The sequence below is a fragment of the Eptatretus burgeri genome, chromosome 6 (genome assembly GCF_056783735.1).
Source record: "Eptatretus burgeri isolate ZD-2024b chromosome 6, Ebu_testis_v1, whole genome shotgun sequence".
NCBI lineage: Eukaryota > Metazoa > Chordata > Myxini > Myxiniformes > Myxinidae > Eptatretus > Eptatretus burgeri.
The window spans coordinates 91,956,807-91,970,284 of NC_140966.1; the positions used below are offsets into that span (position 1 = coordinate 91,956,807).

The window sequence follows — 13,478 nt, forward strand, 5'->3', positions numbered from 1 at the left end:
ATCGGTTGTGTAGGCCGACAACAGGTTCAGCATTCGTTGGTATAAGTTATCTATAACACAACGAAACGTTCTGTGTCCGTTACCAATGAGTTATACATAAGACCAAGTGGCAATGAATACGTCCGAATCTTAAAAAAAAAACATCAAAAGTTCAACGTAAGCCAGCGTTTTAGATACATTTTAATACGTTGCCATCGCTGGCTAAAACGTCAAGGTGTGACCGGGCCATTAAAAAGACGCCAGAATATATCGCTAAAGTACCACATTGAGAGATTGCTGAAACGCCAATTTTACTTCTTCTTCTTCTTCTTCTCCTTCTTCTTCTTCTTCTTCTTCTTCTTTTCTTCTTCTCATTGTGGCTTTTGGCCATGTGGTTCTTCACCTCTCAAAACAATGTAAAACAATCTAAAACTGTAACCCGATCTCCCTCAATATCTGCTGAAGCTATGATGGTGATTCCAACACGAGGAAGTTCCGTTGTCTCTGGGCTTATGCATGCAACACAACATAAAAAAAATGTATTAAACATTTTATATATATATATATATATATATATATATATATATATGTATATATATATATATATATATATATATATATATATATATATATATATATATATATATATATATATATATATATATATATTATAAACAGTATATTTTTTTGTGTACCAAGACGAGGCTCATGGCAGAACTAATACGCAGAAAGATATAACAAGGCAGGAGACAAGAGGGGCGGAAGAGTGAATCTCAAAATAGTGGGGAACAAAGACAATAGAATATCTGTGGAAAGGAGAGAGATGGGGCAGGTAACACAGGGTAAAGAAGATGGTATGACAGGGAATTTCGGGAAGGAAAACGGAATTTGGAGGAGGGTTTTGAGTAGATGAACAGGGGTAGTAAAGATGAAGATTTTAGAGGGGGGGGGGGGAAATATGAGATGGTGGTGAACAGCTGTTTAGAAGAACTGGAGGGAGGAGTTGGATTGAAGAGAATGTGGGAATTTATTCAAGAGGTGGGGGAAAAAATGAGGAATTAAAGAGTGAAGGTGAGCAGTGATTCTTGATTTTGGCAGTTTCACAGAAGTTGGTTTTTGGAGGACCTTGAGCACCCTGAGGAAATATAAGGGGAGGGAGGACAGAACACTAACAGAGTGGGGGGAGGGGGCAACGCCATAGAGGAGACAGTAGAAGACAGAAAGACCACCGACCTGCCTCTGTTGAGAGAGTGAGAAACCCAAAGTCTCAGCTTCATCTCGGGAGATCAATTGATCTTAAAAAGGCTTTGGTTTCCACAGCATAAAGTCGAGGTCGGTGGGAGCGAGGAGCACCACCACAGAGTGCGGAGCATTACTCCATCACACTGCGGATGAAAGCTTTGTAAATGGTTGGAAGCTCAGGTGTGCCAAGGAAGGATGTTGCATGATGGAGGATGCTCAGTTCGGGTGGTGAGCTTGGGATCCTCGGGTCCTGAGTTCAAATCCCATTCAGATGTTGAATTAATACCAGGTGGGGCTGACTCTGCCTGTCATCCTTCCGAGGTCAGCAAAAATGAGTGCCAGCATGCTGGTATACTGTGTCGGAGTGGTGACCCACCCAGGATTGTGTCCAATCGCCAAGGAGACTGCTTAAGTAGCACCAACGCTCTGCACAGAGTATGGCCCCAATGGATGGATGGATGCCCAGTCAGCGACTGGCTTTGGAGGTCAGCTTGGGGATGTGGCTTTCCCAGTAAAGACAGTGGCAGATAGTGAGACCAAAAGGCTTGAATGAAAGGACTTCAAGGGAATCGTTGAGAGAGTAAATGCAGGGGTTCCAGATGGTCTTTTTTGGAGAGACATGTGAAGGTATGCCTGGTGTTGGCTTAATAGTTAGGGTGGCGGGCTTAGGATTCGAGGGTCCTGAGTTAAAATTCAGCTCAGCTGTTGAATTAATACCAGGTGGAGTTGACTCAGCCTGTCATCCTTCCGAGGTTGGCAAAATGAGTGCCAGCATGCTGGTATACTGTGTAGGAGTGGCAACCTGTCCAGTATTGTGCCCATTTGCCAAGGAGACTGCTTCGGTAGCACAAACACTCTGCACAGTGTGGTCCCAATGGATGGTGAGGGTGTGAGATTTGTCACGATTGAAAGACATATTCCAAGTATTTGACCAGCTTGTGATTTTATCCAGGTCTGCAGAGAGTGAAGAGGCTGCTGCCTGCTGTTCAGAGTGATGACAGATGGTATGGTAGAGGGTGGTCATTAGCAAAGAGATAAAGAGGATTTTCCAGAGAGTCAGAGAGATCATTGATGAAAACCAGAAAAAGCACAAGGCCAAGAACACTGCCTTGAGGAACTCCAGCCTGGATGGGAAGAGGAGATGAGAGAATTCCATTAAGAGCCATGCATTGGCTGTGGCAGGAGGAAGTACACAAGCCATGACTGGAGATTGCCTTGGATAGCATAAGAAGATAATTTGGTGAACAGTGTGGGATATCATACAATATTGAAAGCTCACGATTTGTTTCGGGAGATGGCTCTGATCTCATGTTTGGCATTTACCACCTCCATCCATTGTTAAGAAAGGAGAAGTAGCATGTCCAGAGTTGAGTGACCTGGTCTAAATCCAAACCGATGATCAGAATTCCAGCCATTGGAAAAGAGGAAGGATTTGATGTCGGAAGCGATGATGGATTCCATGATCATGCTGATGATTGGGAGCAGGCTGATTAGTCTGAAGTTGCAGGGATCTGTTTTTGCACCTTTTTTATGCAGAGTGGTCATGTTTGCTGATTTCCAAGCAGATGGCAGATGACCTTGAGTAAATGAGGGTCAAAAGAACAGAGAGACATTGAGCAAGAGCAGCAGAGAAAGTTTTTAGAACACAAGGGCTGATGCCATCTGGAAATGTTGCAGAATCTGAGTCGAAGTTTGACAGCAAGCTCTCCACCTTGTCAGTAGAAAAGGCCACAGAGTCCAGGAACAGCTGGGTGTGACTTGGTAAGGTGGCTGCAGAAAGTGATGGGTTTTGGACTCAAGATTTCGAAGCAAACACAGAGTTTAGGCATTCAGCCTTTTCACATGCCATCAGCTGTGCAGCCATTTGAGGTAAGGGAAGGGATTGATGGGGAACATACACCAGAAACGTACTTAACTGGATGCCAACAGGGATTGGAGGAATGAGACAGGTTTGAGAGTTCAGACTTGAGATCAGAAAGATGTTTTCTGGCTCTCCTCAGATAGAGACACACTTGTTCCGAGCTTTGTGGAAAGAACTGAGATTGCCTTCAATTGAATTTGCTTTCTATGAGGCAAAGGCAAGTTGTTTCAGGACAACAGCCTCATCGCAAGCATCAATGTACCATGTGACGGAGGAAGGGTATGACAACTGAAGAGGGATTGGGATAAATTTGTGATAGAGATTGATAGAGAGAGCAAGTTTCTTTGAAAAAATTCCCAGGATGAATTGATGTCAGAAAAAGTAGAAATGGGAGACCAGCGTAGATGTTTTATGGATGCTTGAAGACACTGCCAGTCGGCCTGAGTGAAGTGTCACACTCGTCGGCACTTAGGTGGTACTCTAATAATAGCCAGAGAGATGACCGCTTTCACAAGCATATGGTCAGATGAACTGATTGAAGCAGGTAAATAATAGCAGACATTTTCTGAGAAATTGGTTAAAATCAAATGCAGAAAAATGGAGTACCGTTGATTGAGATCCGGGTCCGGAAGTTGACATCTTCTTCTTCTTCTTCTTCTTCTTCTTCTTCTTCTTCTTCTTGCGTATGGCAGCTCAGCTGCAGGGGTAGCTATCATTTCTTGGAAGCACAACTGTGTCACTGATGCAGTGCCCCTCGACCAGTGCACACTGGTACTCATTTTGCCAACCTCGGTAGGATGACAGGCTGAGTCATCCCCCTGGTGTATTAATTCAGCAGACAAAGGGGCTTGAACTCAGGACCCTGGATCCCAAGCCACCTCCCTAACTACTAAGCCAACACCAGGAAGTTGACTGATTGAGTCAGTCCCAATGAGTTGCAGAAGTCCTTTGCTGAAGTTCCATTGCAGGTGAGAGAGGTACCCACACCCAGGTAACTGGAATGATGGCAATTGAAGTCACTGCATATGAGCAAGAGAGAGCTGGATGAGTGTATAGAATTTGGTCCATGTTTTCGGCAAGCGAGATGTAAATGGAGTCATCACTGTTTGGTGGACGTTACAACACACAGATAAACAAGAGGTGTGAGTGGAGGGAAGCCGTAGCCAGTTATTCCTGGGGTTGTGGGGAGTCAGTGCAGTGTATGGAGAGTGAGGAATAGAGTTTTTCATCAAGACAGCAACTCCACCACCAGAATGGGGCTCAGATCTTTCATACCTGAGGTCATAGAGAGAGTAACCAGTGAGTAGGAATGTTTCTGTTAAGCAGGTTATGTCTGCTTTGTCAGTGGCAACTTGTATGGAGAGATTAGTCATGTTAGAGTGAAGGTCCCAGGTGTTTGAGATCCACACTGTTGAGGAAGAGGGAGGGGAGGAGGCTTTGCATGCAGAGGAGGGAAAGGTAATGTGAGGGAGGGGAGGTGGAGGTCGTGAGGGTTGTTGACAGTTGATGACAGATTGTTGAAGAGCTAGGGGAGATGGTCAGATGGAGAGGAGGACAAAGGGCTAGGTGCTGAAGGAATAAGTAACAATGGGGAGCAATAAGAGAGAGGGAAAAGGAAAGTGGGAGATTGGAGGAGGTGGAGTAATGATCTGGAAGAGAGAGGTTGGGGGAAGGAGGCAGCCTTGTAGATGTGAAGAAGGGCAGCTGTGAGAAGGGATAGTGAGGGGCGAGATTTGAAAGGGATGGGCGAGGGAGAGGAATTGAGGAAGAAAGGTGTGGGGGAAGCTTTGAGGGCGAAGAGAGAAAAGTTTGCATTGAAGAAAGAGGAGGTGGCTGATTTTCGAGGGAGGGGCGAGAGGGTAGCTTTGAGGGAGAACGAGACGATGAGAACAGGCACAGCCATGGAGGGGGGAAGAAGGGAGGGTTGTGAGAAGGGAAGGATGAGACTGGATGGAGGTATTGTGGAGATGGGGGTAGGTGGGGGGAGGAACAAAAATTGATGGGGTGAGAAGAGGGGGAGATGTGATGAGAGGAAAGAGAGAGCATGATAGAGATATTGAGCAGTTGCTGAATGAGAGTGTGAGATATTTGAAAACCATATAGTTTGTGATATCAGAGGGGAACTGTTGGTAAGGAAGAGTACAGTGGAGAGATGCTGGGAATAGGACCAAGATGGGAGGAGTTAAGGAGAGGGTTATAACATGGAGGGAGTTAGGAAGAGGTCGATTTAAGGAGGTGGGATGAATTTGCACTGAAGTTGGAAAAACAAAACGAACGATTCATAATGGAAGACAACCAAGTTTTGCAAAATGGGATAATTAAAATTTGTAGGTCAGAGAATCGTTTAACTACATTGAAATATGGATGGAGTGCAGAAGAATAGTCAGAGTGGAGAAAGGATGCATTGGAACAGATGGAATTTTTTGACACGGGATGAAAGAAAGTTCAAATTGAACACAAGATTTTGAAGAAGAGGAATTGGGCGAAGAAGGGAAGTTGAAGCATTGCAAGAGAACGTTTTTTAAATATATATTTTTTGAAGATGAGGGAAGATGGGGTAAAAGTGAAGGAAAAGTTTGACGAAAGGGTGATGAAGGTTTGTGGTGAAAACCTTCAATATTAGAGTGCGATTGGCAGTGAAGAGGGAGGAGAATGAAGAAGATGAGTCGGTACAAGAAGTCACGTAGTTCCGTGGGGTATAAAGTGAGAAGAGAAAAAGTTTTTTTTGTTGTATTTTTATATTTTAAGATATGAAACAGAGGGTATAGTTTGGGGCAGTATAAGGAGGGTGGAGGGAAAGTGGTGAAAACAAAAACTCACGGTAATAACGAGAAAATACAAATAAACATGATCATGCACATCGGCAGGAAGACGGGAAGGCCTCAGGGAAACCTGATATGACAAGACCGATAAAAACTTCCCATATAGCAAAACTTTTGAAACAAAACAGAACGAGGAAAACACAGTAAACATGGAGGCAACAAAATAAAGTCAAAACGTGACAAACAAGGACGGGAAGCTTGTCTTTGAGAAAGTCGGCAGAGACCCTTGGAGAGAATAAGCCATCACCTCAAAAACTGGAACCAGAAGAGAAATCAATAATTTTATTAGGAGGAGAAATCAAACATAAATGTGGACCCAACCAAAGCACACCAGGATCTTTGGGGGGGGGGGTGTAGACAGTGGACAGAACCATTCCAGAAGCAATGCATATCCAAACCATCCCCCAAATCAACTGAAACAAATATTAAAACGATTTAATAACATGGAAACACCTGGTGTCAGCTTAGTAGTTCAGGTGGTTGACTTGGGATGCTTGGGTTCTGAATTTGAGCCTTATCAACTGTTAAATTTACTCTGAATCAACTGTCAAAAGCATCACTCATCCAATTGAGGGAAATTTATTTTATATTAAATCAGATTTTGAAATGTTTAACGATGGTACTATTATTATTTTATTATTGTTTGGCTTTCAGCAGTGAAATTCCAATTTCATAGAAGTTGCCTGATCAGTCGCTGTTTGGTTTATGTTTATACTGATGTGTTTAATTTATCATTTAACGTGTGTTGATATAATCACCAGTAAAGTGATTCACAGTGACATCAAGCCGTGTGTGTTTGTTTGTGTTTTGTTCTTTTGTTTCAAGGCTTTGTCTGGAAGGAACATAGTTATGGACTCTATCTGGAAGGAACCTTGTTATGGACTCTGTCTGGATGGAACATTGTTATGGACCCTGTCTGTAAGGAACAGTTATGGTCTCTCTGTAAGGAACATAGTTTTGGAATATGTCTGCAAGGAACATAGTTCTGCACTATGTCTCGAAGGAACATAGTTATGGTGTCTCTCTGTAAGGAACATAGTTATGGCTTCTCTCTCAAAGGAACACAGTTATGCACCCTGTCTTAAAGGAACAGAGTTTTGGACTAGGTCTGGAAGGAACAAGGTTCTGGTGTCTCTCTGTAAGGAACATAGTTATGGTGTTTCTCTGTAAGGAACATAGTTATGAAATATATCTGGAAGGAACATTGTTATGGACTCTGTCTGGACGGAACATTGTTTTGGATCCTGTCTGTAAGGAACAGTTATAGTCTCTCTCTGTCAGGAACATAGTTATGGAATATGTCTGGAAGGAACAAGTGTGTAACCAAATTAGTTATTTTATCAACTTCTTGAAAGATGTTCCAAATGCAATGCAGATTGTTTAGATCGCTCCATATTTTGGTGAAAGGAATATAAATACGGACTCTGTCTGTAAGGAACACAGTTATGGTGTTTGTCTGCAAGGAGCAAAGTTATGGACTGTCTGCCAGAAACATTGTTATGGACTGTGTCTGTAAGGAACATAGTTGTGGATTCTGTCTGTATGGAACATTGTTATGGACTGTCTGTAAGGAACATTATTGCAGATTCTGTTGGTATGGAACATTGTTATGGACAGTCTGTGAGGAACATTATTGCTTCAACAACAGCAACCCCTCAATACCCCCTCCTCCCTTTATTCCATTTTAATGAAGTTATTAAATTCATTTGGTCTCACAGAAACCAACTCAAATTACTTTTTGACACTTCTGACTTCCTAAAATCAGACTCTCAGTTTTGTCTTCGTAGCTCTACTACAAAGCTCCGAAGGAAAAGAAAAAAAGTGGAAATGTGGTCACAAATGTGATTCAATCCATCAACAGAACCCGACGAAGTCCAGCGCTTATCACACTCAACTATGTCTGTACCCCTTTAGACAGGGCAAACCCAAAGAAAAACTAACATTTTTTCCAGTCAAGGTTTTCCCAGTGGATTCATAATCCTGAACCCATACCATTTGAGATAAGCTTGGGGGCCACCCAGAATTTTGCCTCAAATTCAAGATGGCGGCCAAAATCCAAAATTGCCGCCAAAAGTACCTTTCGGAGATTTATACTGCCTCATAATGTTTCCTGTCAAGGCTTTTTCAGTGGTTCTGTCATCCTGAACGTATATCTTTGAGATTAGCTTTGTAGCCTCCCACAATTTGGCCTAAAATCCAAGATGGCCACCAAAAATCAAAATGGCTACCAAAATTAAATTAATTGGTTTGCACTGCATTATAGTTTTTCCTGTCAAATTTTCTCAGCAGTTCTGGCATACTGGACCTACAGCCTTTAAAATTTGCTTGAGGGCCACCCAGGATTTGACCTCAAATCCAAGATAGCCACCAAAATGACCATGAAAATCATCTTAATTATATTCAAACTGCCTCTTAGGTTTTCCTATCAAAGTTTTCTCAGTGGTTCCGCCATTCCAAACCTATGTCCTTTGTTATTAGCTTGGAGGGCACCCAGGATTTTGCATCAAATGCAAGATGGCCATGAAAAACCAAAATGGCCACCAAAATTACCTCAAATTGATATTTCATCTCATTTGTTCCCTAGAATGTTCCGTTCTCGGAAAGCAGGGTTTAGAGGCTGTGCAATGATTATGGGACCTGGGGGAGGGAGAAATTTCCGCATGGTGTGCCATTGTCTTGTGAGCACTTCTCTACAATCCATGGGGATTTGATAACTGAGACCACAATACCACAATAACCGAGAAGTGAAGGTCAGAGGTGGTCCAATGCAAGGTGGATACAGTAGCAATGAGAGCACAACAGACACATTCATCAAGATCAGTCATATCATGGCTAAGATCAGAGCTGCACTGAAGGAAAGGCTAAATATCATCACCTCCTCAGCCCACATGGAGACCACAATAGCGGCCCAAATACAACATGAAAATATGGTTCATGATCTAGTACTTCGGCTTGACAAATATTTCGACCCATTTCTGAATGGTCCCGCTCATCATATGTGTGGAAATCGATTGTGATGTTGAAAGAGGATTTATTTTATCCGGAGAATCTGGAGAACAGAAATAGAAAGAATTTGTTGACTTGAGACTCAAAGCCAGTGGGGAAGAACGAGTCAATTTCTTCGACAAGATTACCAAGCTCAAGCTCAAAACCAGGATGGAGAAGGTGAAGAAAGACCCAAAAGTTGATAATATTCTTAAAGAAGACAGACAGGCCTTTGGTTTACTGGTAGGCAAAGCAACATCTCCAGAAGAGGCACATTCATATCCCTTAACTACTGTCCCACTAGCTCAAGCCACACCAGAGAGTGATTTGAGACAAGGTTCAAAAGCAGCACTGAGGAACGACCTCATAGAAGAGTCTGAATCAATCTGTGAGAACCAGCCACCTGAAGGAAATTGGCTTATACATGGAATGGCTGCTGTGAAATCTGTTCCTGCTCAGCAAACTTGGGGAAAATATACAGCAGCCCTGTTGAAATTTTGCTTGCCAGCAAGTGACTCCACACCGCAGCAACTGGGAATCGTATTTGATTCATACAGTACAGCCACAATGAAGGAGCTCACTCAACGTCGACTTGGCACTCCGGTAAGAAGAACTCACATCACAAGCTTTGGACAGGACATGCCTAAAGGGAAAGATTGGGACTCGTTTCTGCGAAATTCAGAAAATAAGACATAACTGATTAGATTTCTTGTCGATTAATACAAGACCAATGCTGTGAGATCCAAGCTGAAAGTTCCACGAACTGTTACAGAGGAAGATAGTACCTGGTTTATAAAGCAACTCAAAATCGAGATGCTTGACACCTGCAACCACCACGAAGCTGACACCAGACTCATCCTCCATGCATCCAAGTCAACAGATCCTGTAATTGTCAGGGCGACAGATACAGATGTCTTTGTTCTCCTGACCTATGCTTATTCTGTCATTAAACTATTACAAGACTGGATGATGAAGATTGACCATGAGAGGTATGTTGGCATCAAAGCTCCAACTGACCAATTTGGTGACAAAATGTGTCAAGCACTTCCTGCCGATGAGAGCATTACAGAGTGTGATACAACCTCTTCTCCATTTGGTGTTGGAAAAATAAAACCACTGAAGAAGCCGAAGAAACTGGGAAAGTTCCAACTCCTCTCGCAACTTGTCACATCGCACACTTCAGTTGAAGACATCGCCGATGCTAAAACCTTCTTTAGAACCTGCATGTATGCTGGAAGTGAACATGAAGACTATGTGAGAACATGGATCAGAATGTACGACAAGCAGAAAGTGGAATCCAGTTCAAGTATCATGCTAGATGAGAGTAGCACCAATGAACACCTCAAGAGGAGCGATTTACAAGGTTTCATCTGGTAACAATGTCTGAAACAAAATATTGAGTGTCCTTCCATCAAACACAGAGGTTGGAAAGAAACGGAAGATGGTATTCGGCCAATATGGTTCACCTGCCCCCAATTCCCACCAAGCCTTTCGGTGACGAGCAGTGGAAGAAGGTTAACGCCAAGTAAATATACATTTATTTATAGTAAAGCTATGCAAGGTTTCCATTTGCTGTTTCAATCTTATTGTTTCTCATTTAGTAATAAAATTCACATCCTTAGGCCAAAAAAAAAAATGTTGCATTGGCGTAACGGGTCACTGAAAAATAGGGTAGGTAGGTAGGGATTTTTTTTTTTAATAAATCCCTCCCAAAATCTCCCTCGGCTCGAGTACCCCCCCCCCCTTTTTGTCGGCGACCCCCCCCCCCACTCAAAAAAAAAACTAGTACAGTGAACCTTGCCTAAATCGAACTTGCATAAGTCGAATAATCGCCTAAGTCAAAGATCTTATCAAGTTCTCTTCTCTTTATATTCTTTTGTTTTTACACCTTTAAATCTAAGCTATTTCTTCAGTCCTAACAGATTCGACTTAGACAAGGTTGACTGTAGTTTTTACAACAGCCAGTGGCGTACTGTCGTACATGGTAGACAAAGCATTGGAGGGGCAGAGCATTGTTCACGAACAACAGACGACGTACTGATCGAGCGAGGCGCAATATCTCTCCCTCGTACAAATGATATGCCGAGCCGTTTCGCACACACACACACACACACACACACACACACACACACACACACACACACACACACACACACACACACACACACACACACACACACACACGCAGCGAGCTAAACTATGACATATGCAGAGCGCAGCGTGCAGCAGGTTCTGTCCGAAACACTTCCGGGTTTTTGCGATCGCAATCAACAAGATACTTGATATCGATAAAAAAAAACCGTAGGGTCGGCGGAATTTTTAGGGTCGGGCGGGTTACGCCAATGCAACATTTTTTTTTTTTGGCCTTATATTATCTAAATCAATTTGACAAAGCATTCAATCATTTCCGATCATACAGGTGACATTAATTATGATGCAGACACTGAAGATATGAGAGACACGGCCCAGCCCCCAAAGAAGAAGAGAAGAACGAGACCCAACCATAGTGAGGACAAAGGAGATGACAGCACAGGAGGGGACGAGAGTACTGGAAGTGACAGTGACAGCATTGAAGAGCAGTCGGCTACCTCTTCTGGCAGTATTAGAGCAGTCCACTCATCTGACTCACAGATGGACAGTGACTTCGATAATAGCAAATGAACATTAACTCTGGATTTCCAGTTATGTCTTAATTATGTGTTTGTATCGCCCATTTTGTTGGTGAAGTGAACTGTAGGATGACCAGAAATTGCGGTTAATCTTCATCTTCTTCTTTCGGCTGCTCCCGTGAGGGGTCGCCACAGCGGATCATCCATATGATCCGATAGTGATTTGGCACATGTTTTACGCCGGATGCCCTTCCTGACGCAACCCTGGTCGCCTCTTACGACACAGGGATCTGGTACACCTATTTTAAATGGGGTATACACCGGCCCAGTACACTGGTACTCATTTCGCCGACCTCGGAAGGATGACAGGCTGAGTCAACCCCCTGGTGTATTAATTCAGTGCCCCAACGGGGCTTGAACTCAGGACTTTTTGGATCCCAAGCCGCTGCCTAACCACTGCGCCAACACCAGGCTATATCAGAAATTGCGGTTAATATTATCTCAATTTACATTTTGTGGCCTGTTTTGAGTGAGAATGTCATATTTACATGATAATAAAGCTCGGTTGAGTATTCTAGACCCCAACATCAATTTCCGATACCATCATAAACCCCATATTAGGTCCAAAAAGTTAATTTAACAGGAAAAGAGGACCCTTATTAATTCAATTTTGAGCTAATTTTGGTGGCCATTTTTTTCTTAGCCATAATTTTGGTTTTTCTTAGCCATCTTGCATTTCACGCCAAATCCTGGGTGCCCTCCAAGCCAATAACAAAGGACAAAAAAACAAAGCTAATAACCAGTGAGAAAATTTTGACAGGAAAACCTAAGAGGTAGTTTGAATATAATTAGGATGATTTTGACGGCCATTTTGGCAGCTATCTTGGATTTGAGGTCAAATCCTGAGTGGCCCTCAAGCTAATTTTAAGTGCTATAGGTCCAGTATGCCGGAACTGCTGAGAAAAATATGACAGGAAAAACTATAAGGCAGTATAAACCTAATTAATTTAATTTTGGCAGCTATTTTGATTTTTGGGGCCATCTTGGATTTTAGGCCAAATCCTGGGTGGCTCCCAAGCTAATCTCAAAGGATATATGTTCAGGATGACAAAACCACTGAAAAAAACCTTGACAGGAAACACTACGAGGCAGTATAAATCTCCTAAAGGTAATTTTGCTGGCAATTTGGACTTTGGCCGCCATCTTGAATTTGAGGCAAAATTCTGGGTGGCCTCAAGCTAATATCAAATGGTATGGGTTCAGGATGATGAATCCACTGAGAAAACCTTGACTGGAAAAAAATGGTAGTTTTTCCTTGTGGTTGCCCTGTCTACTTGTGTTCTTGCGATGAAAGGGTATTTCAACATGGCGGCTGCTTGGCCCCAGAAGAGCATGTTGCAAGTTCGTTCCAGTTATCGACAGCTCAGTGGGTGATACATACGTACTGATATCTGTGTATTATCTCATTGATCTGCATACCTGCATTTTGCTTTCTTTATAAACTCTTTTATGCATATTCCCCGAAAAAAAACCAACAGAAACTTGTAAAAAAAAATTAACATTAAATGAAACGGAACACAACAAAAGTAAAATCTCAAAAGATGTCGTGATGGGAATCCAAAAGAGGATTGTGGTGTATGTTGTGGAATTGTAATGTGGTGTCATTCCTTCCTTGTTTGTTTGTTTTTTTGAGATTTCATCCCTCCATGTTTTTATAATTATTTCTAAATGTTCTTTTTTTTTAACTTGTATATATATATATATATATATATATATATATATATATATATATATATATATATATATATATATATATATATATATATATATATATATATATATATATATTAGTTGCATCTGCAACTGAACATGGTACCTTTACTCATTAACTCTTCACAACACACCTTTCGAGCCATGAGTTTATGGCTTCTTCAGAGGGTAACCAAATGAGTTATTTTAGCAACTTCTTGAAAGATGTTC

The 13,478-nt window shown here is 42.2% G+C and overlaps 1 protein-coding gene and 1 pseudogene across 11 annotated transcripts in view; both read left to right on the plus strand.

Annotated features, from left to right (window-relative positions):
• The window catches only part of LOC147025329 (carnitine O-palmitoyltransferase 2, mitochondrial-like), a 118,782-nt gene that overhangs the window by 50,972 nt on the left and 54,332 nt on the right, over window positions 1-13,478 (plus strand). The window lies entirely within an intron of this gene.
• Window positions 752-13,199, plus strand: LOC147025332 (uncharacterized; annotated as a pseudogene).